The following is a 26,084-nucleotide window of genomic DNA, read 5'->3' as shown; positions in this document are numbered from 1 at the left end:
CCGCTCGATAATGATCCAAACAGTATGGACTGATGCCTATTCATTTTCATCATCTGAGTCAGATGCCACCAGCAGGTTGATTTTCTTTTTTGGTGGTTCAGTTCTGCAGTTTCCGCATTGGAGTGTTGCTCTTATAAGACTTCTGAAAGCATGCTCCACATTTCATCCCTCTCAGATTTTGGAAGGCACTTCAGATTCTTAAACCTTGGGTTGCGTGTGGTAGCTATCTTTAGAAATCTCACATTAGTACCTTCTTTGTGTTTTGTGAAATCTGGAGTGAAAGTGTTCTTAAAACGAACAACATGTGTTGGATCATCATCCAAGACAGCTATAACATGAAATATATGGCAGTATGCAGGTAAAACAGAGAAGGAGACACACAATTCTCCCCCAGCACATCATCAGCACAGAAGCATGTCCTCTGGAATGGTGGCCAAAGCATGAAGGGGCATATGACTGTTTAGCATATCTGGCATGTAAATACCTTGCAATGCCGGCTACAGAACTGCCATGCATACATCTGTTCTCACTTTCAGGTGACATTGTAAATAAGAAGAGGACAGCATTATCTCCCATAAATGTAAACAAACTTGTTTCTCTTAGCGATTGGCTGAACAAGAACTAGGACTGAGTGGACTTGTAAGCTCTCAAGTTTTACATTGTTGTGTTGAGTGCAGTTATGTAACCAAAAAAACCCCCTACATTTGTAAGTTGCACTTTCACAGTAAAGAGATTGCATTTCAGTACTTGTATGAAGTGAATTGAAAAATACTATTTTTTATCATTTTTACACTACAGATATTTGTAATAAAATAACATAAAGTGAGCATTATATACTTTGTATTCTGTGTTGTAATTGAAATCAATATATTTTAAATGTAGAAAAACATCCAAAATATTTAATAAATTTCAATAGATATTCTATTGTTTAACATTGTGATTAAAAGTGTGATTAATCATGATTAATTTTTTTAATCGCAATTAATTTTTTTGAGTTAATCGCGTGAGTTAACTGTGATTAATCAACAGCCCTAATAAAAAGACATGTTCATAAACAGTGAGAAATAGTCAGAAACAATGGAAGGTGGACTGAGTAAACTCTTCAGGCTGAGGGTTTCTTTTTATTATCTGGAAGCTTTTACTAAGTTATTCCATTTCTAAAATTGTTTGTGTGTATAAAAAAATTAGTTTTGCACCAACATGTGTGTCTGTGTACACAAATCGGTTTTGCATCAATGTATGTAACTGCGGTATATGAATCCTCTGTTAAATACTCGATAAAGAATACACCTAGTTTTTGATCAACAGGGACTCCTAACCCCAAAAGGTTTGTAACTTGATATCCCTAGAACACGAGGTTAGAAGAACTTTCTGGTTCCACAGTACTTTGCAGGTTCTCTCACACAAAAACTGTCCAGTGGTCACTTTGGATAGGCTATTACCAGCAGGAGAGTGAGTTTGTGTGTGTGGTTTTTGGAGGGGGGTGAGGGGGTGAGAGAACCTGGATTCCTGCAGGAAATGGCCCACCTTGATTATCATACACATTGTGAAGAGAGTGGTCACTTTGGATGGGCTATTACCAGCAGGAGAGTGAGGTTGGGGGGGGGGGGCAGAGGGTGAGAAAACCTGGATTTGTGCTGGAAATGGCCCAACTTGATGATCACTTTAGATAAGCTATTACCAGCAGGAGAGTGGGGTGGGAGGAGGTATTGTTTCATGGTCTCTGTGTGTATATAATGTCTTCTGCAGTTTCCACAGTATGCATCCGATGAAGTGAGCTGTAGCTCACGAAAGCTCATGCTCAAATAAATTGGTTAGTCTCTAAGGTGCCACAAGTACTCCTTTTCTTTTTGCAAATACAGACTAACACGGCTGTTACTCTGAAACCTGTCCCCTGGGGAGTTGTTCAGGGAAGTAGGTCACTACTTTTGCAGACCCACAATGCACTGGTATAGCAATAGTTGGAGGGAATGCTATATGTGCTCACAAGGAACCACTTTACACAAACCAGACTGGTTAATGTTTCAGGAACAAACAGTACTAGAAATGCTCAGCAGCAATATTCAACCTTGAAGTTTTGCAGTTTAGTAGTGCAGACGGAGTTTTAAGCACCTGACCACTTCACACTAAAAGGCTGAGAATTCAAACCAATTTTCCCTGTCTCATATCCTTGCTAATGTTCAGACAAATTAACTATATTAAAGTGAGCAGTGCACTGGATGGGGAGATTACTAATCCCATTTTCTCTCAACTGCCCCCCTTCCTTCCTTGTTCCTGAAACACTTCAATAGACACCAGTTATACTGACTGGCTGACCATCAGGGATTCCTATTGATCAGAGCAGATGACAGTTCACTGAATCCCCTCCCCCACTGCCAAAAACCAATCTTACTATTCCATTTTACTATTACAGCCCAGTACCTGTTACCATCTTTTGCAAACATCAAATGCAATATTCCCCCTTTCTTTAGAAAAAAGGGAACCACAGATGGTAAAATAAATAAATCAATATTGAGACCTTCCAAGAGGCGCCACACTGGAGTCCAATAACCTCCTGTGCCTGGTTGATTTATGTTTTACTCCAAAACAAAAAGTAATCCAGTAAGAGTGCTGTGAAGCACTGAGGCAATAATATGGAAAAGGCACCAACCCTCAGGCCATGATGGGCGGGGGTGTGAATCCCTGTGACTGACAGAAACTTTAGAGAGGGCCTAGCTCAGAAAACTATTGAAAGCTACAGAGAACTTTCAGAAAATGAGTGGGTACAACAACAGGGGGTGGAGGAATGGGGAGAGAATTGAAAATATATTATCCTACAGGTCAGGCAGCATGCAAGAAAACCAAACAAAGCCAAGCAAGAGACTCAGTTTCAGGGCACAGAAGAGGCATGATTAGAAGTAATAACATACTAGCTTTAGGAATTTCCAGAGAACCACTCTTATAAGTACCACAGACAACTGGATCAGAAAAAAACCCCATACCTCTAGACCAACTGTCTAGCAATAGTGGTAGGTGTTTGGCTAGCAGGAATATAGTGCTCACAAGAAAAACACTGGCTTTTAACTTTGGAGTTGGGGTAGAGGAGTGAGCCTGTATGGTGGCAGGCCATATTCTGTGCTGATTTGCACCCTGTGCAGCCCCATCGATTTGTATAATGTGTTTCTTTCAACTGCCCCCAGAATACACAAAGACAGAGGTAGTGAAAATACTTTGCACTTGTACAGCACCTTCCATTGGAGAATGTCAAAGTGCTTGAGGAATTTACAAACATGCCTGTGTAATTGGTATTACTGGCCTCCTTTTATAGATGGGGAAACTAAGGCACAGAGAAGTTAAGTGACTTATCCAGAGTATGACTGGAAATCTCTGGCAAAGTCAGAAATGGAACCAGCGTTGCTCATCTCATACTCCTGTACTTAGACCATATGCAGGCAGTAGGAGGGACCATGTTAGCCAGAACCACGTTTTTATGAATACTGTTTTCATACAGTTTGCTTGGCTATGTAAATTAGGTTTAGCCATTTACATATGGTGTTCTACACTAGGGACCTAGTCCTACATCCCCTTACTCATGTGAATACGCCATTTTCAGGATCGAGCCCTACATTTCTAAAGGCCAGATTCTGCTATCTTTATTCATGTTGGACTGGGTGTCTATTTTAGATGAGTATGGGTGGCAGAATCTGGCTCTGAACAAGCGGAGAAAATGCTTGGTAAAGCCAAACCAGAGGACAGCACGGCACTTTTACTCTCATATCCTAGAATGTGCAGTGTTGCTGTAGCCATGTCAGTCCCAGGATATCAGAGAGACAAGGTGGGTGAGGTAATATCTTTTATTGGACCAACTTCTGCTGGTAAGAGAGCTTAGAGACAGAAGAGCAAGCTCTTCTTCAGCTCTGTGCGGCTCAAAAGCTTGTTTCTCTCATCAAAAGAAGCTGATCCAATAAAAGATATTACCTCACCCATCTTGTCTCTCTAATATCCTAGAATATGCTGTCACACAATCCAAAGATTAGGGCTATTCAAATTTCTCTTGCACTTTATAATACCAGTATATGCTGAGCAAGTCATAAGTGAGAGGGAAGACATTACTTGCACAAGACTGCTAAACAGTGACACCCAGTTACACTCCCACCTTGCTTTGTTACCTAGTGACAAATTGGGGTATATTTAACATGTTGCTCCTTGCATCGAAGTTATAATCACCCATAGACCTGAGCACCAATCTGCCTTATTGTGAAATGCAAGAAAAGGAGCTGTCATTTCTAGCCCATGTTTTTACTAAACAATATATTTAATTAATAAATCACACAGCTGCTTCTGGTAAAACAACCTTCAAACCTCTGCAAGAAGATCAGCTGCTGCACTGATCAGATTATAAGTAATATTTTTTTACTATATCTAAAAGACATAGTAACCACCATATCAACTGAAAAAGTTTGCTGTAGTTGCCCTGGAAGGTAGATATCTAAATTTGAATGGAAAATAATTTTAAAAGACTGAGACATAAAAATTGAATGTTGCTTACAAATACAAGACTTTTCATTGTCCTTGAACATGTTTTTAGCGAAACCTAGTGTGGAGTAACTATTAAGTTGATGGTGAATACCCAAGATGCCAGTTAGTGCTGACTATGGTGGTGGCTTTTGTGATGTACCCATCTGTCCCACTAAAATATGGATGAGGGCCACTTACTTATTTCACTTAGGCCACCAGATACCCACTAGATCAGAGGTGGGCAAACTATGGCCTGCGGGCCACATCCAGCCCACAGGACTCTCCTGCCCAGCCCCTCCCCTGCTGTTCCCCCTCCCCCGCAGCCTCAGGGCGCCGCACCGTCAGTGCAATGCTCTGGGCGGCCGGGCAGCACAGTTGCAGAGTCGCGGCCTGACCCAGTGCTCTGGGCAGCTCAGCTGTAGCGCCGCCAGCCACCGGTGCTCCAGGCAGTGCGGTAACGGGGCAGGGATGGTTGGATAGAAGGCAGGGGAGTTGGGGGGATTGTCAGGGGGCAGGGGTGTGGATAGGGGTCGGAGCAGTCAGAGGGCGGAGGACAGGGGAGTTGAATGGGGACAGGGGTCCTGGGGAGGCAGTCAGGAAGGGGGGGGGGGTTGGATGGGGCAGCGGGGGGCAGTCAGGGGACAGGGAGAAGGGGTGGTTGGATGGGGCAAGGATCCCGGGGGGCAAGTCAGGAATGAGGGGGGGTTAGATGGGGCAGCAGGGGGCAGTCAGGGGTGGGAGGTCTGGGGGGGGTCAGGGGACAGGGAGCAGGGGGTGGTGGATGGGGTAGGAGTCCCGGGAGGGCCATCAGGGGACAGGGGGGGTTGTATGGGGCAGGAGTCCCGGGGGAGCCGTCAGGGAACAGGGGGGCATGGATGGGGCAGGAGTCCAAGTCCCACCACCCCTCCCCATCCCCAAACACACCTGCTTAAGGCTCTAGGAGAGAGTTTGGGTGCAGGAGGAGGTGCAGGCTCTGGGAATGGAGTTTGGGTGCGGGAGGGGTGAGGGGTCAGGCTCTGGGAATGGAGTTTGGGTGTGGGCTTTGGGCTGGGGCAGGGGGTTGGGATGCAGCAGGGGGAGGGCTCTGGGAGGGAGTTTGGATGGAGGAGGGGTGAGGGGTCAGGCTCTGGGACGGAGTTTGGGTGTGGGCTTTGGGCTGGGGCAGGGATGCAGCAGGGGGAGGGCTCTGGGAGGGAGTTTGGGTGCGGGGTGCAGGCTCTGGGCTGGGGCAGGGGGTTGGGGTATGGGAGAGGGTGCGACACTTACCTCAGGCAGCTCCCGAAAGCGACCTGCCCACCCCTCTGGCAGCGGCTCTTAGGCAAGGGGGCAGGGGGTCTCCGCGCGCCGCCGCCCGCAGGCAGTGTCCCCGCAGCTCCCATCAGCCGCAGTTCCAATGGCAGAGTCGGCACTCAGGGCGGGGGTAGCGTGCGGAGACACACACACCCACACCCAGAGGCCGCAGGGGACGTGCTGGCTGCTTCCGGGAGTGGCGTGCCGTGCGGAGCGAGGGCAGGCAGGAAGCCGCTTCAACCTCGCTGCGCTGCTGGTGGTGGCAGCGGGGCCCCCAGGCCCTTTTACATCTGCTGAGGTCTCTGCGGGGAAGGGGGGACTCACCTGCGACTCTCTCCGCTGCCGTGAGGGGAGGTGGGCCAGGCGGCGCCCAGTTGGTAGTATCCTTTGCATTCTCCACCCCCGCAAAGTGGACCCTCCCATTGAACAATGGAATTCCGTCCCATCCCCCAGCCCAGCACTGAATGCAGCCCTCCCGGCGGAGCGGTCAGCCCGGCGGGACTGGGTGGGGTGGAGGCGCTCGGGCTGGCTGCCGAGAGGAAGAGACTGCACGGGGCTGGAATGCACAGCTGCTGGGGAGCACGTCTCACCCGGCTGGCAGCAATCCGGGGGGAGGTGCACGGGGGCGGCAGGCGGGGTCAGGGGAGAGACCCGGCCCCGAACATTGGTGCAGCTGGGCCCCTGTGCTCTGAATATTCCTGGAGCTCGGGCAAGCACCATGGGCCAGTACAACTCGCCACCCCTGGACAGACAGACGGGGTAGTACAAGGCACCCTGGATGATGAAAAAAAGTGTCTGAAACACTGGATAGGGCAGGGGTGGCCAACCAGTGGCTCCAGAGCCACATGCGGCTCTTCAGAAGTTAATATGCGGCTCCTTGTACAGGCACCGACTCCAGGGCTGGAACTACAGGCCCCAAGTTTCCAGTGTGTGGCGGGTGCTCACTGCTTAACCCCTGGCTCTGCCACAGGCCCTGCCTCCACTCCACCCCTTCCCGCCCCCTCCCCTGAGCCTGCAGTGCCCTCGCTCCTCCCCACTCCCCCCCAGAGCCTCCTGCACGCTACGAAACAGCTGATCGGGAGGCGCTGACCGGCAGGGCTGCTGGTGGGCCGCAGTGGGAGGCACTGGGAGCAGGGGAGGGGGGAGCTGATGTGGGGACTTCTGACATATTACTGTGGCTCTTTGACAATGTACGTTGGTAAATTCTGACTCCTTCTCAGGCTCGGGTTGGTCACCCCTGGGACAGGGAGAAATTAAAAATACATTTCAAGGCTTCAGAATGCACAATAAATAATGAGGAAATTTTAACAAAACAGACCATTGTTTCTTAAGGCTAATAAACTTTCCTCAGTGAACACGCAGTGTAAAAGTTTGGACATGTAAAAAAAAGAAAATGTAAGTCTGTCAATCAATAACTCTAAATCATATCAGAGCAATACAAATCATATTGCTAACAGCTGTATTTCCTCTTATTTTGTAATAAGCTACATTCTGGAATGTTTAGCCTAGTGTACTAATATTTAATTCTTACACTCATTACCTGTACTACAAATAAAAGGAATTCAGGAGAGGTCTGCCAAATTGTTTTACCAGGGCCTAGTCGGTGCTACTGAATCAATAGTATTTTGACCCATGCTTTTTCCCATGAGGGGTCATTAGGAAATAGTCCCACCGCTGGGAAAATTAAGTTCCCTCAGATGCCAATTTAGGAGTTCCTGATAATTCCCAACCAGGTCTTCAGCTCCTTCAATGAAGACTGAAGACTCCAAGTTTACTCATCATGCTTGAGAAGACCAAAATTCAAGTTTTCTGATGAATGGTTCTATCATCCAAGGACAGAAAATTCTATTCCGCCCCTGGAGAAAACAGTTCCACTCATTTCAGTGCCTAAAGATGTCAGCAAAGTGGGCTATGCAGGCCTCCAATATTGAATCATTGAAGGTGTGAGCAAGAGGAGATTGCTATCATTCAAGAAAGCATGCAACTCCGGTCTTAAGTGCATTGTTAGCACTTTATCTATATGAAAGCCACCTCACTGTAGTGTGAAACAGCAAATGCTGGTGAAAGGAACCAATGTCCTCACAGAGTGATCCAAGAACATAAAGAATCCATTGAACAGTTGTTAATGACATTCACATCTTTAACAGCTTCATGAAGTACCTGGCACAGCTTTTAAGGCCTTTTCCTAATAACAAGAACATAGCAGTGTATGAAACAGTGACACTATGGAGCAATAGGTGCGCCGATTCAGAATGGTAACAAGGCTACATTGTGCTTATCATCACCTGAGAACCATGTAAATCTTTGTCTGTTTCCAGAAATGCCTTCAGTAAACATTCCCATGTTCTAGCATAGCTTTAGAAAAAACCTGCCTCTTCATCAGAACAACCAGAGGCACACCTTGCAAAAGCCAGGAGTTGTGCAGCACCAGAGACTTTCCAACTTGCTAAGTAGTCACACTTCCTGAGTTTGGAAAGCAGTTGCTCTCATATGTCCTCAGCCACATCACTAACAAGGCATGAAACAGTTGTTATTTGAGAAGCCCAATGTTTACAAGTTGGTAGCTGCTTCAGGCCCTGTAACTTTTGAAACCATGTCTCTTGCTCACAGAACGGTAAGATTTTCTGGAATAGCACCCATCTCAAATGGGGATAACCATTAAATGCTTGAGTGGGGTTCATGCTGATATTGCCAGTTTGGGTAATCAGACCCTGTTGATTTTTTATTTTTTTTTTAATATGCTCAGATTTGTCTTTCACTTACTGAAGTTTGGTTTCTAAATATTGTGTCAACTCTGAAGATTTCCTGTTCTCAGCCGCAATCACTTTCCATCATACCACACACAGTTGTTTTGCATCAATCAATACAGAAACCATACATCATGTTTTTGCCATTGTATTTCCTCACTTTCTTTTTTCGCCATCACTGGAACAGCTTGCTATGCAATGATCAATCATTCTGAATCACCTCGGGCCAGACCTGAGCCCAAACAAAGAGTGAATGATGTACGCAACATGTACGGTGACATGAGGCTCAGTAGTGCTTTTGGCCCTTAGCAATTACAGTCGACTCATCTGGTATTCCAATGCAGAGATACATTTGGTCATGGTCTGTGTGCATGGCCACATGCACTTATGCTCTAATAAATTTACTTGCACTTTGTGTCATACCTAGGAAACAATGTTTGTAATGGGGCTTTTCCTGTTTTGTATAAAATAAATTCAAACACACACACACACATATGTTCACTAACAGAGGGAAAAGCAGCCTCCTACACACTCACCTCTTGAAATTGTCTATAGTAAACCATCAGCTGGTATTTTAATGGACAAGCAAATTGATTACCCTTATAAGGACACATCATGACAGGACTTAGAGTGGGTATCTACTTTTATTATTTTATATTTATTGATTTTTTTTTCCCCAAAAAACATTTACATTATTTGATAACTGACCTCAGCCTCCATGGATCTCGCCAGGCCTCCTCTGAGTCTTTGACCCATAGTTTGGGAAAAAGTGATTAAGAATTTTGTTTTTTTTAAAGGGAAAGAATAGAATCACAGAATAACAGAATTGTAGGACTGGAAGGAACCTCGACAGGTCATCTAATCCAGTCCTCTACACAGAACCAGGACTAAGTATTATCTAGACCAGGAGTAGTCAAGCACTTTTAGTCAAAGTCCAAATTTCTTGGTCAAGATATAGTCAAGGTCCAGACTCCAGAGAAACATTTTTCACACAGCAATAACAGTAATGATAATAATAACAACTAAATAAGAAGATTTTGGGGTCCATTCAAAAGCATCTGGCAGTCCAGATTTGGCCCGTGTTCTGCCTGTTGACTTCCCCGATCTAGATCTTTCCTGACAGGTTTATCTAACCTGTTCTTAAAAACCTCCAATGACAGAGATTCCACAATCTTCCTGGGTAATTTGGTCCAATGATTAACTCCCCTTGCCATTAGGAAGCCTAACATATAACCTAAATCTCCCTTGCTGCTATTTAAACCCATTACTTCTTGTCCTATCCTTAGTGGATAAGGAGAACAATTTATCACCATCCTCTTTATAACAACGTTTTACATACTTGACTGAACAAACCCAGTTTTTTCAATCTTTCCTTGTAGGTCAAAGTTCTAGAAAACATGATCTTTTTTGTTGCTTTCCTCTGGACTTTCTCCAGTTTGTCTACATCTTTCCCCAAGTTTGTCGCCCGGAACTGGACACAGTACTCCAGTTGAAGCCTTATCAGTGCTGAGTAGAATGGAAGAATTACTTCTCATCTCTTGCTTACAACACTCCTGCCTTTATAATTTTGTCCCTACATGCTTGTGTTGTTTTTTTAATATTCATCCTTCATAATAATAATCTGAACTAATACAAAGAATCATATATCAATAATAAAACTCTAACTTAAGAAAGCACATGGCATTTTAATAGGCCATCACAGCTTGACAGCCAAAGATGCTGCATATTAACAAGACCATTTTGACACAGACAGCTATACTACCCGACTAAAACACAAACAAAATTATCGGCCATCACTAACCAAACAATCTATTTTTTACTACAGCTGAACCAAACAATACTCCTTTAGTGACCGTCTGACAACTAAGAGTTAATGGTTCTCCTAGAAAAAGTATGTGGATGCATTCTAAACTCAGTATGTAACTCAAGGCTTAAATGGAAATCCATACAGCAATCAGAGATGCTTGCTTCATGTGCCTATATCCTACATGCCATATGGATGGTATGATCTGTAGTACTAGTGACTATCTATTGACATACAAGAGGTAATTAATTTTCATTGACTCTTATAAAGGTTGCCCAGAAAACCAGACCTAATTTCCTTAAAGGCAAAATAAAAGCTATTTTAAATTAGCTCCCACCAAATAGTACGAATGAAAATTTGTGACTAACTAAAAATGTGACTAACTACAAATGAAATAGTGTATATAAAGTATAAAACAACCACATATTTATTTTTTTCTGAGTGCCAACAATATGCTCAGCACTGTACAATACAGAGAGGAAGACACAATAAGACTACTTTGCATTTTTGAAGCACCTTCGTTTCAAACGTCTTTCATGTACTTTACAAGCTCTAATGAACTGAGCCTCAACATAAGTCTGTGAAGGAGGTAAGTTTTATCAACCCTATTTTACTGAGGAAGAAACTGAGGCATTGACAGACTGTGCTTCCCAAACTTACACAGGACGTCTGTAACAGAGCTGCAAAGACATCCCTAACTGTAAGAGGACCTACAGTTATGACCTGATCTAAATGGCAAAACTACTGTTGACTTCAATTGTAGCATGAGTAGGTCCTTAGGTGATATAACCATTAAACCCTACTCAGTGTTCATTAAAGGACAAGCTTCTTTTTATGTAGTGTAGTTGTAGCTGTACTGGTCCCAGGATATTTAATAGACAAGGTGGGTGAGGTAATATCTTTTACTGGATCAACTTCTGTTGGTGAGAGAGGCAAGCGTTCATGCTACAAGAAGAAAAGGAGTACTTGTGGCACCGTAGAGACTAACAAATTTATTTGAGCATAAGCTTTTGTGCGCTACAAGAGCTCTTCTTCAGGAGATACTGAGTGTCACAGCTAAATGCAAGGTTGAAGAGATTGTTTAGCATAAGTAGTTAGCACATATTCTAAGGGACCATTCAAGGTGTCAATGGGCCACTCTACCTGGAATGGTCCCTTGGAATATGTGCTCACTGCTTATGCTAAACAATCTGTTCCACCTTGCATTTAGCTGTGATGCTAGCTAGGAGTACCTTTCCCAGACCTGAGAGCTCTGTGTGCCTCGGAAGCTTGTCTCTCTCACCAACAGAAGTTTTTCCAATAAAAATATTACCTCACGCAACTTGTCTCGCTTAGGCTACATCTACAGTAGAGAGCTTACAGCGGCACAACTGTAGCGATGCTGCTGCGCCAGCTCATGTAGCTGCTCTGTGCCGACAGAAGAGAGCTCTCTCGTCTACCTAATTAAACCATCCCAACAAGCAGCGATAGCTATATTGGAGAGAGAAGCTCTCCCACAGACATAGTGCTATGCACACTACTTATGCCAGCGAAACTTATGTTGCTCGGGAGGGATGGGGGTGAGGGTTCACACCACTGAGCAACATACATTTTGCTGACATAAGTGGTAGTGTAGACAGGGCCTAAACTTCTTTGTAGTAACAGAAAGAATCTCCCCTCAGATCCACATGGTAATAGTCAACTACAGTATGAGCATTCCCTAACATCACAAGAAAAGTCACACAAATCGGAGAAACTCTGAATACTGAAGCTGAGTACTAACATAAAGACCTGAGATGAGAATTTTCCCCTGTATTTTGAGGATCAAACCATTTTGATGTCTATAGTATTTCTCGACAACACATCAGTGCAAAGGGCACTCCTGCTTAACGGCAGGCTTGGGATCTACTAGCAGCACATCAATAGTGGATAACTTCACCTACAACTCATATGGAGAGAGATTTTTTTCCCTTTAAAATATTAATGCTTGCTCCCAAAGTCATCTTGGAACACAGGCCTTAAAGGGTGAAATGACAGAAGCGCTAACTCAATTCCCTAGGCAACATCCCAAGCTGAGCTGGTATTGTTACAAAAATGAGTTCCGCTCCACTTGATCCAGAAGCACCAGCTGATCCCTATTTTATAGACTTTTAAAATGGGAAAATGTTTTTCAGCCAGTGCCATAAATCTTTTAATTAATCATTGATAGTCAGATGATAAATCATAATATTCTTTTGCTATACATCCTAACCTTTTATCCAGAAACTGAATCCTTCACAGGCTATATAGAAGGTATAAGTATCTGTTCACTCTGTTGGGCTTACTCCAGGGGCTGTTGCTCAACAATACAGGAAGATTTCAACAGTGTGTACACTACAGTAGTAGTAGATTTTTTTTCTTTTGTATAGAACCTGCAACCCTCACACCAATGAGTAATCTTTATTTATTTTAGTAGTTCTGTTGACTTCAATGGGACTACTTGTGTTAGTAAGTCTTGCAGGATTGGGCCCAGACTTCTTTTAAGTACTGTTATGGTGGAAATGTTTTGGATATGGGTACCTGAATAGTAACCATATTTATATTTAATGGTTTCTGGAGCTTTATGAAATATGGGTCATGAACCTTAAGAACAAATATATAACCAGAGCGTATGTAAAGGACGCAAACACTGTACTTTATAACTCAGCAGACATCTCTTGAACAAAGAAGCCCTGAACAGTACATTTGATACCACTGATACAGTCTTACATTTGTCTTGGTAACTTAAGAATTATGCATGATTCTTTTGGACGGTCTCTTCATTTCTTTTGCTCTCCAGAATTATGTGCCGTACCTTCTAGCAACTTAACTAAACCGAAAAGGAGTACTTGTGGCACCTTAGAGACTAACCAATTTATTTGAGCATAAGCTTTCGTGAGCTACAGCTCACTTCATCGGATGCATACTGTGGAAACTGCAGAAGACATTATATATACAGAAGTCTCTAAGGTGCCACAAGTACTCCTTTTCTTTTTGCGAATACAGACTAACACGGCTGTTACTCTGAAACTTAACTAAACCGAATAATTACAACAGACACACAGCTGTGAGCCATAGATATCACAAAGGATGAAGATACAATTAGTGAAATAATGTTGGGGTGGGGGAAGGTTGGGGTTTTTTGGGGGGGAGGGTTGTTTGTTTTTTTGTTTTCTTAATTTTTACTTTAGGGCTAAAACTCAGTTTAAAAAAGCCTTAATTAGATGTTTGTAAAGTGCTTTCAGAAAGGACCCAATCCTGTCAGGTGCTGAGGTTAAGTCAGTGGGAGCTGAGAGTGCTCAGCATCTTACAGGATTGGACCAAAAAGTGCTATATATAGATGCTAAAAATACACTCAGGGTGAAATTCTCATCCCTTTGAAATCAATAGCAAAACTCATATTGACTTCAATGCCTCAGTTCCTTCAACAGAGCTGCGAACAGAATCCAGCTCTCTAGACTCTCAGTCCTTTTTCTTAATCACAAGACCTCTGTAACGGTAAGATCAACTACAACAGTTAGGGTCTCCTATCTGAATGGCAAAACTCCCATTTATTTCAGTGGGACCAGGATTTCATCCCTAAATATTCCTAACAAAACTGAGGGTCTAATGCTGAGAAATGCTGAGGACCTGCAGCTTCCCGGAAGCCGTAGCCTCCTGAATCTCACACCCTTCTTGTTCAACAAGACAAAAATAAACTTTTGTACATGAGGGTCTAAATAAACAATAGGAATTCTATTTCATATTTTCTCTTTGAACTGAAAAAATAAATACAATTTAATACAATTCCTGAAACAGACCCTGGAAGAGATACACAGCTCTTTATGACTTATCTTCATATCAACTTATCTTGAATATCAAATAATGCCTAAGAAGCACTGAATTAATGTTGTAATTGCCAACACAATTTCCCTCTCCAGGCTCAATATTTCTTTCAAAGTTATTCATATGAACAAGGCATGAGCTCCTTACAGTGAGATATAGGTAATAAAGATGGTACTTATAGAGGACTTCACTGGAACTAAGATAAAAAACATGGTTTATTTATAGCCTCAGCGTATTGATGTATTGTAGAACTTTCAAGCATCTCATCAACCAGAAGAACATTCTAACTGAAAAAAGATGTCAAATACTGTAGAGAGGGTTGGCAGAATTCAATTTTTTAAATAATGTCCAGGGATAATATCAATGTTTATTTTTAAGCATTTTTCCCTATTTTTATCTATTTAAATTTTCACGGTTGTGAAGAAATATGGATTTTGAGCTTTTTTGTTTGATTTTTATCAATTTACCTTCTCAGTTGTAGGAAATTATGGGGGGATAATTATTACAGATAATAATTATTTAAGGACAGTAGATGTTGAGATTCAAAAAGTTCAAGCTTTATAACTGTTAAAATACAATTGTCAACATCACATGTCAAAGTATACAAGGTAAATATTCTTAAGTCAAACTCTAATAAGTTCACAAGCAGCAGTTTCCTTTGCCTATCTGTAAATTTTGATTATCATCAATGCAAAATTTTTGTCAGTTTGTATGCATACGGTGAAATTGACTTTACTGACATTTACCAATAAAATAAATTCTTCCAAGCCTGACTATACATATTTATTTTAGACACTTTGGCTATAAACTTTTAAGAAGCCGATGATCAAATCAGAAATTCTTCCAACGGTGCAAGTTTTAAAAAAATCCTGGACCAAATTACTCAACCTATTGTTCTTTCAACACCAATTTTGCCTGGCTATAAATCTAGACTGCACCAAACCCTTCTGCCTTTGTTTCAGCCCCATCCCCCCTAGGTTTTTCTATCTAATTATCTGACTCCCTGCTAACATTGTTCTTTGCAATTTACCTCCAGGAACCAATAGGAACACATGTCATTGGGAATTAGGGAACTGCTGCAGGATACAAACCAGCAAATAGGATCATAAACTATCTGAATGCCAAAACTTTCTTTAACCATGAGATGTGAGGGCAACACACCATATCTTATTCCATTTACTAATAGGATATGATAAGAGAACTAGTCTTACAAAGCAGAAAAATGATTATTTAATTCAGATGTCTTTGTTGTCCTTGAGACCAAGCGCTTAATAACATATTATATAGCAACATACTGCACTTTATTCCATATAATCAAAAAGTAAGGCCCTAGTCATTTAATTCCTTTTACAGGGCAAGGAGATCAATTCCAACTACAGATAAAGAATTCCCTAACTCCCTTTAGGAATCCATATTTCTTGTTTGTGGCAATAACTGCTAGAAAAGGCTCATCAGCTTTCTCATATCTGATGCGTACCATACATCAGCTAAATAACCACATTGGGTTACTGAGAGGAGCAGGAAGGACAATAAAGCTGTGCTGAGCCACCTGAAATATAAGCCTGTTAACATCACAATCTAAGAAATATGTACATGTACCAAATTTAACACTCCTGGTAAACAAACTCTGTTCACAATCACTGAGAATATTGTTTAAGAATAAGGAAATATGCTTCCCAAACAACGGGATAATCTGTATTGGCTATCTTAACTTTTATGGCTCTGGTGAATCAGTTAACCTGCAAAAGACTTAAATGGGTACAGAAAATGAGATGGGAGACCCACAAGAAAAGCAATTAACCTTTCTTCAGAGGCTAACTTTTTGCTCTCTCTTTCACCTACATCTCTGAACTCATCTGTTTAATACAAGTGTATTACAAAGAAGGAAATATTAAATCAAGAAGACTTTACTTGACTGGAATTTAATCCGATCCATCACTGTTTCCACAACTACTTTTTATTCTTAATTAATGTTATCTAAAATCAAAACATACAAGGCAAAAGAGTTCTGTCTCTCTCAAGCGCCCACTTTGGGTCACACAGCAGGTGGCAAACTGGAAAAGTACAAACCAGCAACACAAGAGAACACTTATCCTTAAAAAATATCTGCCAGGCTCATTATGTTTGGTTCGTCTAGAGAAAACAGATGAATGAAAAAGATGTACCAATTTCAAGAGGGATCCGCACTCCCGTGTTGCGGCTTTCCAGCTCCCAGGCTAACGAAGGCACATTCGTAGCTGTTCAAAAATAATTGAGAGGCTTGGTTAGGGTCTACCTAGTAACTGGATATCAGTCATTTCTTCTGCCTACACTCCTCGCCTCTCTTCGCCTTCTGTCCCCCTTCCATTAAATGCCAATGATTCACGCCATTTGAGACTAGCGTGAGCTCCTCATTTCCATGGCATTAAACGGAGGGCTTAACAGTTCGTGGGGGCTGTCGCAGACACAATGACCTCTCCCCTGGCTCCCTGGGGCCGAGACACTCGGAGAGGCGATTACATCTACTCCAAGGAAGCCAACAAAACCTGCCTCCCCTGGGCTGCCCCTCGAGTTGGCAACAGCCCGCTGGCGTGAAGCTCCCCTGGGCGGGAGGCTGATGGCTCCAAGGCGCCTGCACCGGCCCAGCAGCGCCTACCCATCTCCCGAGCATGTTACCCCGACAGAAGAAACCGGCTGCCCGGGGGGTTGCGCCACACAACTGACGGGGAGGCCGCCACCGCCTGCCACGGGGAAGTTGACGGGAACTTGGTGCCTGTCCTTAGCCCTGCACCCCAGTGCCCCCCGCCCCCGTCCCTCGAGCCGCTCCCCAGGGCAGCCCCTACCTCTGCGCGGCTCCCTCTCGCCGGGGCACGTCCCCCGCAGCGGCTGCGGAACGGCTCTGCCCCAGCCCCGCAGCAGGAGCAAGCAGCGGAGAAGGCGCCGGCACCCGCTCTGCCGCCGCCACAACCTGCGTCCTCATTCAAACACGCACAACAATCCCCCCAGCAGCGCGGCGACAGCAGGAGAAACCCGGAGCGGGAGCCGGCCGGACCGGAGCGCCCCGCGCCGCCAGCCCCGGGCACGGAGCACACGCGGCCGCAGACGCCGTGCAGCGGTCGGGGAAAGGGGGGCGGGAGCTGCGGGGCCGGATCCTACTCCCGCTGTAGTCAGTGTAAGGTCACGATCCTGACAGATCAATTCCCCGCTGGGGGGGGGGGGCTGTGCTGACCGCAGCCCAGTTGCCCCAGCGTGCTGGGTGCTGTGGGTTATTCTGCCATTTCCATTATATCAGGATAGTTGCAGACACTTGGGGGGGGGGGTGTCATTTTTGATAGTCTAACCTAGTTTCTTCAGTCCTTCCTCGGGCAGAACTCCAGCTGAAGTCAATGGGAGTTCGGCTTCATGAACAGGGAGAGGAGGATTGGAGCCTCACCCCACCCTGGAAAAGTATGAGTAAATGGGAACTACAGAGGCAGGTGGTGGGAGAATTAAATCCATTACCAACCTGCGGACAGCAGCTCTGCAGCCCCTTCTCCACTGCAACTATCTAGCTCATCTATATTACCTGAGTCCTTGGGGTAGACCCCTGCATGAGGGTCCGGGTTGTGGCCACAGGACTGGCCCCAGCCCTCTGTTTCTCTCCCACCCTGCTGTAAAACCTCCTCTCTGCCATGGCTTATGTGGAGGTGGTGCAGAGCCTACTTCTGTCAGTCAGGAGGGGCAAGTTAGCTTCTTTCCACTCCTGCTCCTCAGGCATCTTCCCTCAAATGTCCCCTACACACATAGCAGACACAGAGAGCAGAACTACTGTGATTATGTTGCATTGGAGGCCTTCCGTCCCATGGTCCCCCCTTGCCCGGGTGAATGGCACTTTCTGTAAAAAAGCGAAGCAAGCTGCCGCAGCTCATTTGTGTGTCCACCCTGAACACTTAAAATGCACGAACTTGGTTTCTGTTTTCTAACAGGAGATGAATGCATCTAAAGGATTCTGAAGTAGTAGTGATCCAGCACCAGGTATTCCAGCATTTCTTGTCTCCGCTTCTATTCAGCATGCTCCTATTGTTTGCTAGTTCAAAGTGTGCTGGGAGTACTAAGCAGCTTTTCATTCACCTTCTATTTCAAATTTTCCTCCAATAAGAAGGGTCCAAGAAAGTATGGGTCACATTGTGCCAGTCATTTTTGTATTTCACTTTACACAGAGAAGCAGTAACAATGTTACTGCCCATTCAAAATGCAAGAAAATACTTTTAGTAAAGAGCTAAAAAAATTAGAGATGGAAAAGCCCTATCAGAAGATCCCACCCATCCCCTGCCAGTGCAGGGAATAATGATATAATTCCCTTCACAGAGCATGCATCAAATAGATGAATAGCATACTCAGTCACTGTCAAAAAAGCCAAGAAGAAGTGATCAAGTCTTAGTTTTTGTCCTTTTCTCAAACTGAAAGGTATGCCACGGTTTTCCAGGGCTTTACAGATCGTGAGGACATGATTGTCCGTCCAGTTTGTCAGACTAGGAGGCAGATCTGCGGAGGGGAGCTGCAGAGGGAGTAATGTGACCTCTTGGAGCAGCATCTTAAATTTCACCTTTTCATCTCTGTCCAGCAACTGATTGGCTGATACCATAGAAACAATCCATTGTTGTCATTCAATTCAGCACGGGCTATTGCAATTGCACAGCAAAGCATCATGGGCCAAACGGAAGAAACTTTATCCTCAAAAAGAACGCGGCTGCTACTCTGAAATTTATCCTCAAAGTAATTGCATGTGAAACGTGAGTTCGTCACCTTTAAAAGGGGTTGGGGGAAGCTTTACCTTTGAATATATATTATCCCTCAGTATTACATCTTGTAGCTGTTGTTTTTTTTAAACAAAGAGCTTTCACAATATACAAGATCTTTAAGCATAAAAAGGGGAAAGCTACTGTCTAAAATTTCTCTCCCTGAGTCACCACAAACCGATTCTGTAGTTTTGGGAGTTCAGGAGTTTTGTTAAACCCTCCACATAATTCCCTCATTTTAGGAGTTCAAATGCATTCATTCTCATTTGATCTTCATCACAGCACCTAAAAGCGCTTTTCAGGAGGTCACTGATCCTGATGTCTTTCACTCCTAACATGTTCCTAAGCTACTCATTCATACCTTTAGGGATCGCTCCAAGTGTTCCAATAATAACTGGGATCATCTCTGTTCTAGTTTTCCACAATCATTCCATCTTGTGGCAGAGTTCTTAATACTTCTTTATCTTCTCTTCTGGTTCTTTATTTTTCTGTTGGTATGGCAATATCAATTAGCCTGATCTTATTTGTCTTCTTTTCTACAGCAACTATGTCTGGCATGTTTGCCTGCACCGTTTACTCTGTGACAATCACCAGAGCCCATAAAAATCTTAGACTCTTCGTTCTCTGGAGCACTCCACAGAGGTTGCAATGCAAACACTTGGCAACCTCATTGTCTCTGTTCATATATTCTCTCCCAGCCCAGCCAGGTTCCTGAAGGTGTTCAACACATGCTCGATATCTTCCTTTTTGGAACACATTCTGCAGTTAGGGGAGCAGTTCTGTCAATCAATTTTGTTTTGAATGTAATTAAGCTTTAAGGACTGTTCTTGTGCACTCATAATGAGGTGTGCTGCCCTTCTTTCGAGGTATCTTTCTACAAACCATGAGTTTGTTAATCTTCGCTCACTTCAATCTCTCTTCACCACTGCCCGTGCACTGAGTTCTGTGTAAATTTTTCAAAAATTTCTTTGGCAATTTGCTTTCTCCTTTCTTTTATGCGTTCTAGGACTGAGATGTGCACTCAGCCCTCACTCGTTATCACAACCAGATGATCTTTTACTGTGGCCGACTCCTTATATGTCTTGATGTTATATTTTTCAATATCAATTGCTTCCTCCACAGATAGCAGACCTTTTCCTCCATCACATCATTGAATTTTCATCCTGTCCATGTCTTGATAGCTACTCACTTCTCTATGCATCACCAGGAACTTTCTTGTTTGGATGCCAGGTTTTTTTTTCCTCGATTCCACTTGATCACTCTGCAAGTGTATCGTACTCCTGGTATCACACACATGTTAATAGGGTGAATCAAATTCTTCAGGTTGAGTTTTGTCCTTAGTAGTTCTTATTTGTCTGTAATATTCTTTTCTCACTCTTACTTTGACTTATGTTGTAACTCCAACCGTTCCCTGAATCCAAGGCATTTGTAGGAGCCAGGCTGAGAGAGATCTTGGATAGTATCTTCGTTAATTTAGATGCCATGTGATTGTACCAGTTTGCCCCTCTTTACACACGCTGACACATATTTAGCCAAGCCAAGCTTTATATCTTGACCAAACTTTTCTACACATCATCAATTTTTATATCTCCTTTTGTGACCATTCAGATAGTTTAAAATCCTCCACACGTAACAAATGGTTAACTGGTAACTGGTTGTTACTCTTTGCTGATAAGGTAAACACAATTTCTCTCCCGGCTCATCCATGTCAGTGGCAACATCGCTACTGTGAACAGCACTGGTGATAAGGAATCTCCTTGAAATATTCCTCTTTTAATTTAGACCTCATCAACAAGAGTCCCTTCGAGGTAGAGTTGAGTGTTCCAGTTAACCACAGGTTGCTGCAGGAAAAAAATTATCTTTGGATGAACCCTGAGCATTTTGATCCACGAATGTGGGAGGGACACCGTCATATGCTTTTTGTTAGTCTATCCAAACAATCTCAATTTTTTTTCATTTTTATATTTTTGTTTGTTTTGCATCTTCTGTGATCCTCCTGTTTATCAAAAGGTGGATATGCTTTTGTCCCTTTCATGTTTACTATCCAGCCTTTTTGCTCAGGAGTGCTTTATTCCACTGCGAGCTAGCACTATCTGGATCTCATCTTCGCCAGAATTGCCATTAGCAGTTTCCTCATCATTGGTAAACATATGATTGGTCTATAATTCATAGGCTCATTGTGGCCTTCTTTTTTTTTTTTTTCCTCCGTATGAGAACTGTATGAGAACAGTTCTCCCTATCCATCTTGGACATCTGTTCTTCAAACATTTATTAAATTGTTCAAACAAATAGTCACGGAGAGTTATTAAGCATTTCAGCCAGAATCTATACACCCCATCTGATCCAGGTGCTTTACAATTTTTTGTTCCTCTCAATACTTTATCTCTTTTTTCTTAGATATTCCTGTGTATTCCTCTATTCTGTGGTTTTTAATTTTCTCTCTCACATTTTTAATCCAATCTGCTATCTAATTATGTTGTACATCCTCAGAACAGATTTTCTTCCAGTAGTGCTGAAACTCTTCCACATTCTGTATTGAATCTCTATTTTTTCCTATTCTATTTTAAACATTGATCTGATCAAAGAATATCCTAGGGCAGGGGTGGGCAAACTTTTTGGCCTGAGGGCCACATCGGGGTTCCGAAACCGTATGGAGGGCCGGGTAGGGAAGGCTGTGCCTCCCCAAACAGCCTGGCCCCCTCCCCCTCTCTGCCCCCTTCCACTTCCTGCCCTCTGACTGCCCCCTTCAGAACCCGCCACCCATCCAATCCCCTCCCCCATGCTCCGTGTCCCCTGACCGCCCCCTCCCGGGTCCTAGAGTCTCTGTCATAACACTAGATTATGTAACGTGTTTATCTAAATATTAGGTGTAATCCAGCTAAGCTCTTCTTTTTTATTATTCTTTTTATTATTCTTCTTTTAATTATTATTACTACAAAGATGGCATGTAGCTTGAAAACAAATGCAAGTTCCTCTGCACTGGGAGTTCCTCCCTCCATCAGTAGGCAGTGCCTATAATTGTCTTCCTGATCAGCTACACCTGTGTTGTTGGAATTTTGGTAACTAAGCCGGCTGTAGATGTGTTGGTGCCATGGCTTAATAAGATGTAATGTCTCCCTTATGAGTCAAAAGGGGAACACTGTGTGAACAATGATATCAGTTGCATTTTTAAAATAATCTTTAGAGCTGTCCCTAAAATGTAGGTTAGTTTAGGAAAATTAAATAAAAGCTACAATGTTGTTACCTTAATTAAGTTGTATCATTTATAGTTTTTTCTCTTTCTCTTTATAATTTCTCTATCCCACTTTTATTTTTTGTCTCAACTTTTTGTCTTTTCCTTCCTTTCTCTCCCTCTCTTAATTATTTTATTCTCTTTCTCTCTTCCTCATCTCTTTTCTTGTGGGCTTGCACACACTGGACCTGATTCTCTGGTTTTTCTGGTCTAACTCCACTGAAATCACTGAAGCTATATAGACCCAAAACTGGTGTCATAGTGGAGAATCAGCCCTCTGCCTTTCACCCTCTCTTCTCAACCTCTTGCTTTTTCTCTCCATCCTAATCCATGGACAAAATTCTGTACTTGATTACACTGGTGCAAATCGTAACTACTGAAGTTAGTGGAGGTGTGGAGAAACAAGAGGGTAAAACTGGATTGAGCGCAGAATCAAGCCCCAAGAATCTTCCTTTCTCCATCTCACTCTTTATTTTCACTCTCTCCCCCTGCACTCATTCAAACTCACGTTTGCACTACCTGTTTTGAAGATGTTTTCAGGACCACCAACCAGGCCCACAGGTTACCTTATGAACCTAGCAAAGCTGACAACCACTGCTAACTCCAGAGTTCAGATCCAAATAACAGATTTATTCAGCATAAGTACAGAGAGCCACATCCCAGTGATCATTTGAGGCATGTCAGGCCAATGATCTGGCTGAGTACATACAACAAGATTGTACATAAACAAAGGCAAAGACATGTCTCCGTACCCTCTTTTATGCCCAAGATGACACTTTGCTTTCTGTCAACACCCCTCATCTCAGATCTGTTACATAATAATGTTTACCAATATCTATGACCAAATATAAGATTCCACATAACACTAGATTATGTAATGTTTGTCTACTTATTAGCCATAAAAACTATTAATCTTAATATTTCACAGGATCTTTAGAGACTTTCCTTGTTTGTCCTGATTATACTTGTCTGGGTCATCATGACCACCGATTAACTTAATCCTTGTTCTGTACCCAAAATGAAGGACAATTCAAGAGTTGAATAACAGGATAGATAGTACATCAAATCTTAATTAGCCAAACAGCTTTGTTTTGCATTCCCTCCCAAAAGGTTATTCAAAGGCCATCCTACAAACTAGTCCTCCCATCAGTTATACTGTTATGCACTTGTTTATAATATTACTAGCTATCTTTTATATATATGTACTATATGATCCATTAAATACATTATTAAATACATTTAGTTCCTTATCATTTTACATAAGGTAAGTTCACCTACTCACTGTTTCATCTCCTTACACCTGTATTTACACAGCACTCACACATTCTGTTCTCACACACCCTTCATTCACTATCATTATTCACCCTACATAAACTTACTATTCACCAGTGGTACTGGAACAAGGGGTAGTGCAGGTGCTGCTGCACCCCCTGGCTTGAAGTAGTAATAACAAACATCAAATATGTGGTTTCCATCATCAGCACCCCCAGAATTGTTCCAGCCTCTCTGTTATTGACCAACTCTGTACCTACCCACCACTGACACTAGCAGCAAACTAGCACCACTCCTCTCTTGTGCTACATACTGACTTATGACTATCTTCCACATGTAGCAGCCAGAGGAGTGAAAGGGCTTCCTGTGCATGCTTATCTCCAGTACATTCACAGAAGAGTACTCATAATATGGCCCATAATTTGCAACTAGTTAAACAAGTCCAGGTAAATCCCAGAACAGGAACCAAGTTAGGAAGGAGGGGAGGGGAAAGAAAAAGGATAAACAAATAAATCAAGTGTAGCCCCAGAGAATGTAATGGGAGAAAGAATTCCACCATCACAATCCTTTGCTGGAAAGACCCTGCCTCCTGTTGTCTCAAGACTGTACAATGCAACAGTTAAGAGCTCTCTGAATAAATACAAAACATTAATTTGTTTTCTATAACCCCTTTTGGATATTTGATCCAGCCGTGATGTCAAATGCCTCATCTGGCCCACTTAACATATTTATGTGGCCTGCGTGATATATTCAAGAATAATTTATTTTATTTATTTATTTAAGGGAGTTTTCAATCCACAGCAATGGCTCTGACTGTGATAGATTCTCCTGCCCACCCCATTAATCTAACTGGAGCTTTAATGCAAAAGTCCAGTGGTGACACTTTAAATGTCACCATGAACAATTTGATTGCTGATCATTCTAGCAGATGATCTGAGGAAGGGGGTGGGAGTGAAGTCTACCACAAAGGAGGACTTGAGAGTAGTTGCACAGTGGGAAATTCAAAGAGAAGAAAGGAGGAGACACATATGCCTGATCTACATTCACCCGTGGACAATAATTAAAACGGAATTTGGTCCTGTCTCCAGAATGAATTTGACACCCCTTCAATACAGAATATCTATGACCTTTCAAAAGCCTTTTGAGTTTCCCTCTGGCTCAGAGAGCTCAGAATATCACCCCCATGATGAGGAAGTGGAAATCTAACAAAACTTTATTTTCAGTAATTTTTCTTTTATATTTAAAGATCTATACAGTGGGTGTGGAGAGTTTTACATAAGGGAATCTGCATGATCTCTAGCTAGCCAGGTGTGGGAAAGGAAAGAAAGACACTTGTTTTTATCAACTTTCTTTCTTTTCATATGATGCTTGTATAGGTTGAATATTTCTTGCTGTTTCTTTCTCTCCTGCCTTCAGTGAGTTCAACATTGTGCGTGCGCAATAAACAGCACAGCTTTCACAATGCTGAATTCTCCGACCAGGGATAATCATTGCTACATGCTCAGTGAACCCCTCCCTATACTTCATAGGCAGGACTCAATCCACAACGTAAGCTTTATTATTAGTCCAAAAGGAAGTATTTTAAAAAGGCCATGACCCAAAATTTGCTGACAAACTTCTAGGAGAGCTGGCTATGGCCATCAGGAAGAGTTATTTATGACAACCATTTGTCTGTAACACCCCTTATAGAAGTAAAGGGGAAATTCAAACCTGACAATTTTTATTTAACAGGCCATTTGGAGGCATCCCCTCCCACTTCCACCACCCCTATTAAGAGGTTTGTTTATAATGTATACAGAATTTCAGAGACTGAGCTGCCCAGGCCATGTATCAGAGTAACAGCCGTGTTAGTCTGTATTCACAAAAAGAAAAGGAGTACTTGTGGCACCTTAGAGACTAACCAATTTATTTGAGCATAAGCTTTCGTGAGCTACAGCTCACTTCATCGGATTGCTCAAATAAATTGGTTAGTCTCTAAGGTGCCACAAGTACTCCTTTTCTTCCAGGCCATGTAGTTTCATCTGTCTTTTCCCCCATCCATGATCATGCGGGTACTGCACCCTAAGGCTGGAAATGCTCATCATGTGCATTGCTGCTAAGGCAGCAGGGCGGAACTGGAGGATGCTCAGTATAGAGAAAATAGGACATTAACGGGCACACAAGGAAAACAGTTTTTTCCTACCTCCCAGTCAGCTCCACAACTTGCTGCTGCAGAGCTGGTTGTTTCTACTCTATTATTAGTTTCTGAATAGACAGGCCTCCCACAGAGACAAGATCTGCAACCTTTCAAGATTTGCACAGCCTGGAACACCACAGCTATTTTTTTCTGAATGGAGCTTTTCTATAGATCAGTCCTGAATGACAATAAAAAAACCCCATCATAAACATAAACAAATAGAGGAGTTTGCTTTTGAGGGCTCTTGTCAGCAGAACTCCTGAATGGAAATGCAGCCTTATGTGCCATCAGGGCTATGTTATTCTTTATAAGATATATAATTAAACACAAATAACTGTAGCCATTTGTTACAATGCTGGTAATTTAGACTGAGCTTATCTAGCAGGTCTGATTTAGGGCCTGATCCTGCATTCCTAACTCCCATTACTGTCAACTGACCTGAGAAAGGTGTCGATAAGACATGGAACTCAAAAGCTCCAGATCTGTC

The 26,084-nt window shown here is 42.9% G+C and overlaps 1 protein-coding gene across 3 annotated transcripts in view; it reads right to left on the bottom strand.

The window, feature by feature from the left end:
- Window positions 1-17,252, bottom strand: part of PLCH1 (phospholipase C eta 1) — a 162,451-nt gene extending 145,199 nt beyond the window's left edge. For all 3 annotated transcript variants that reach the window (XM_007057361.3, XM_027819839.3, XM_027819841.3), the window contains exons 1-2: window positions 16,983-17,252; window positions 16,326-16,397 (exon numbers count right to left, since the gene is read on the bottom strand). The gene's annotated coding sequence lies outside the window, so the exon portion shown is untranslated. The remainder of the gene's footprint in view (window positions 1-16,325; window positions 16,398-16,982) is intronic.
- Window positions 17,253-26,084: the final 8,832 nt, after the last annotated feature.

This window comes from Chelonia mydas, chromosome 9, assembly GCF_015237465.2.
Source record: "Chelonia mydas isolate rCheMyd1 chromosome 9, rCheMyd1.pri.v2, whole genome shotgun sequence".
Classification (NCBI taxonomy): domain Eukaryota; kingdom Metazoa; phylum Chordata; order Testudines; family Cheloniidae; genus Chelonia; species Chelonia mydas.
Note: the sequence above shows the minus strand (reverse complement) of the source record. Positions and strands in the feature narration are given on the sequence as shown.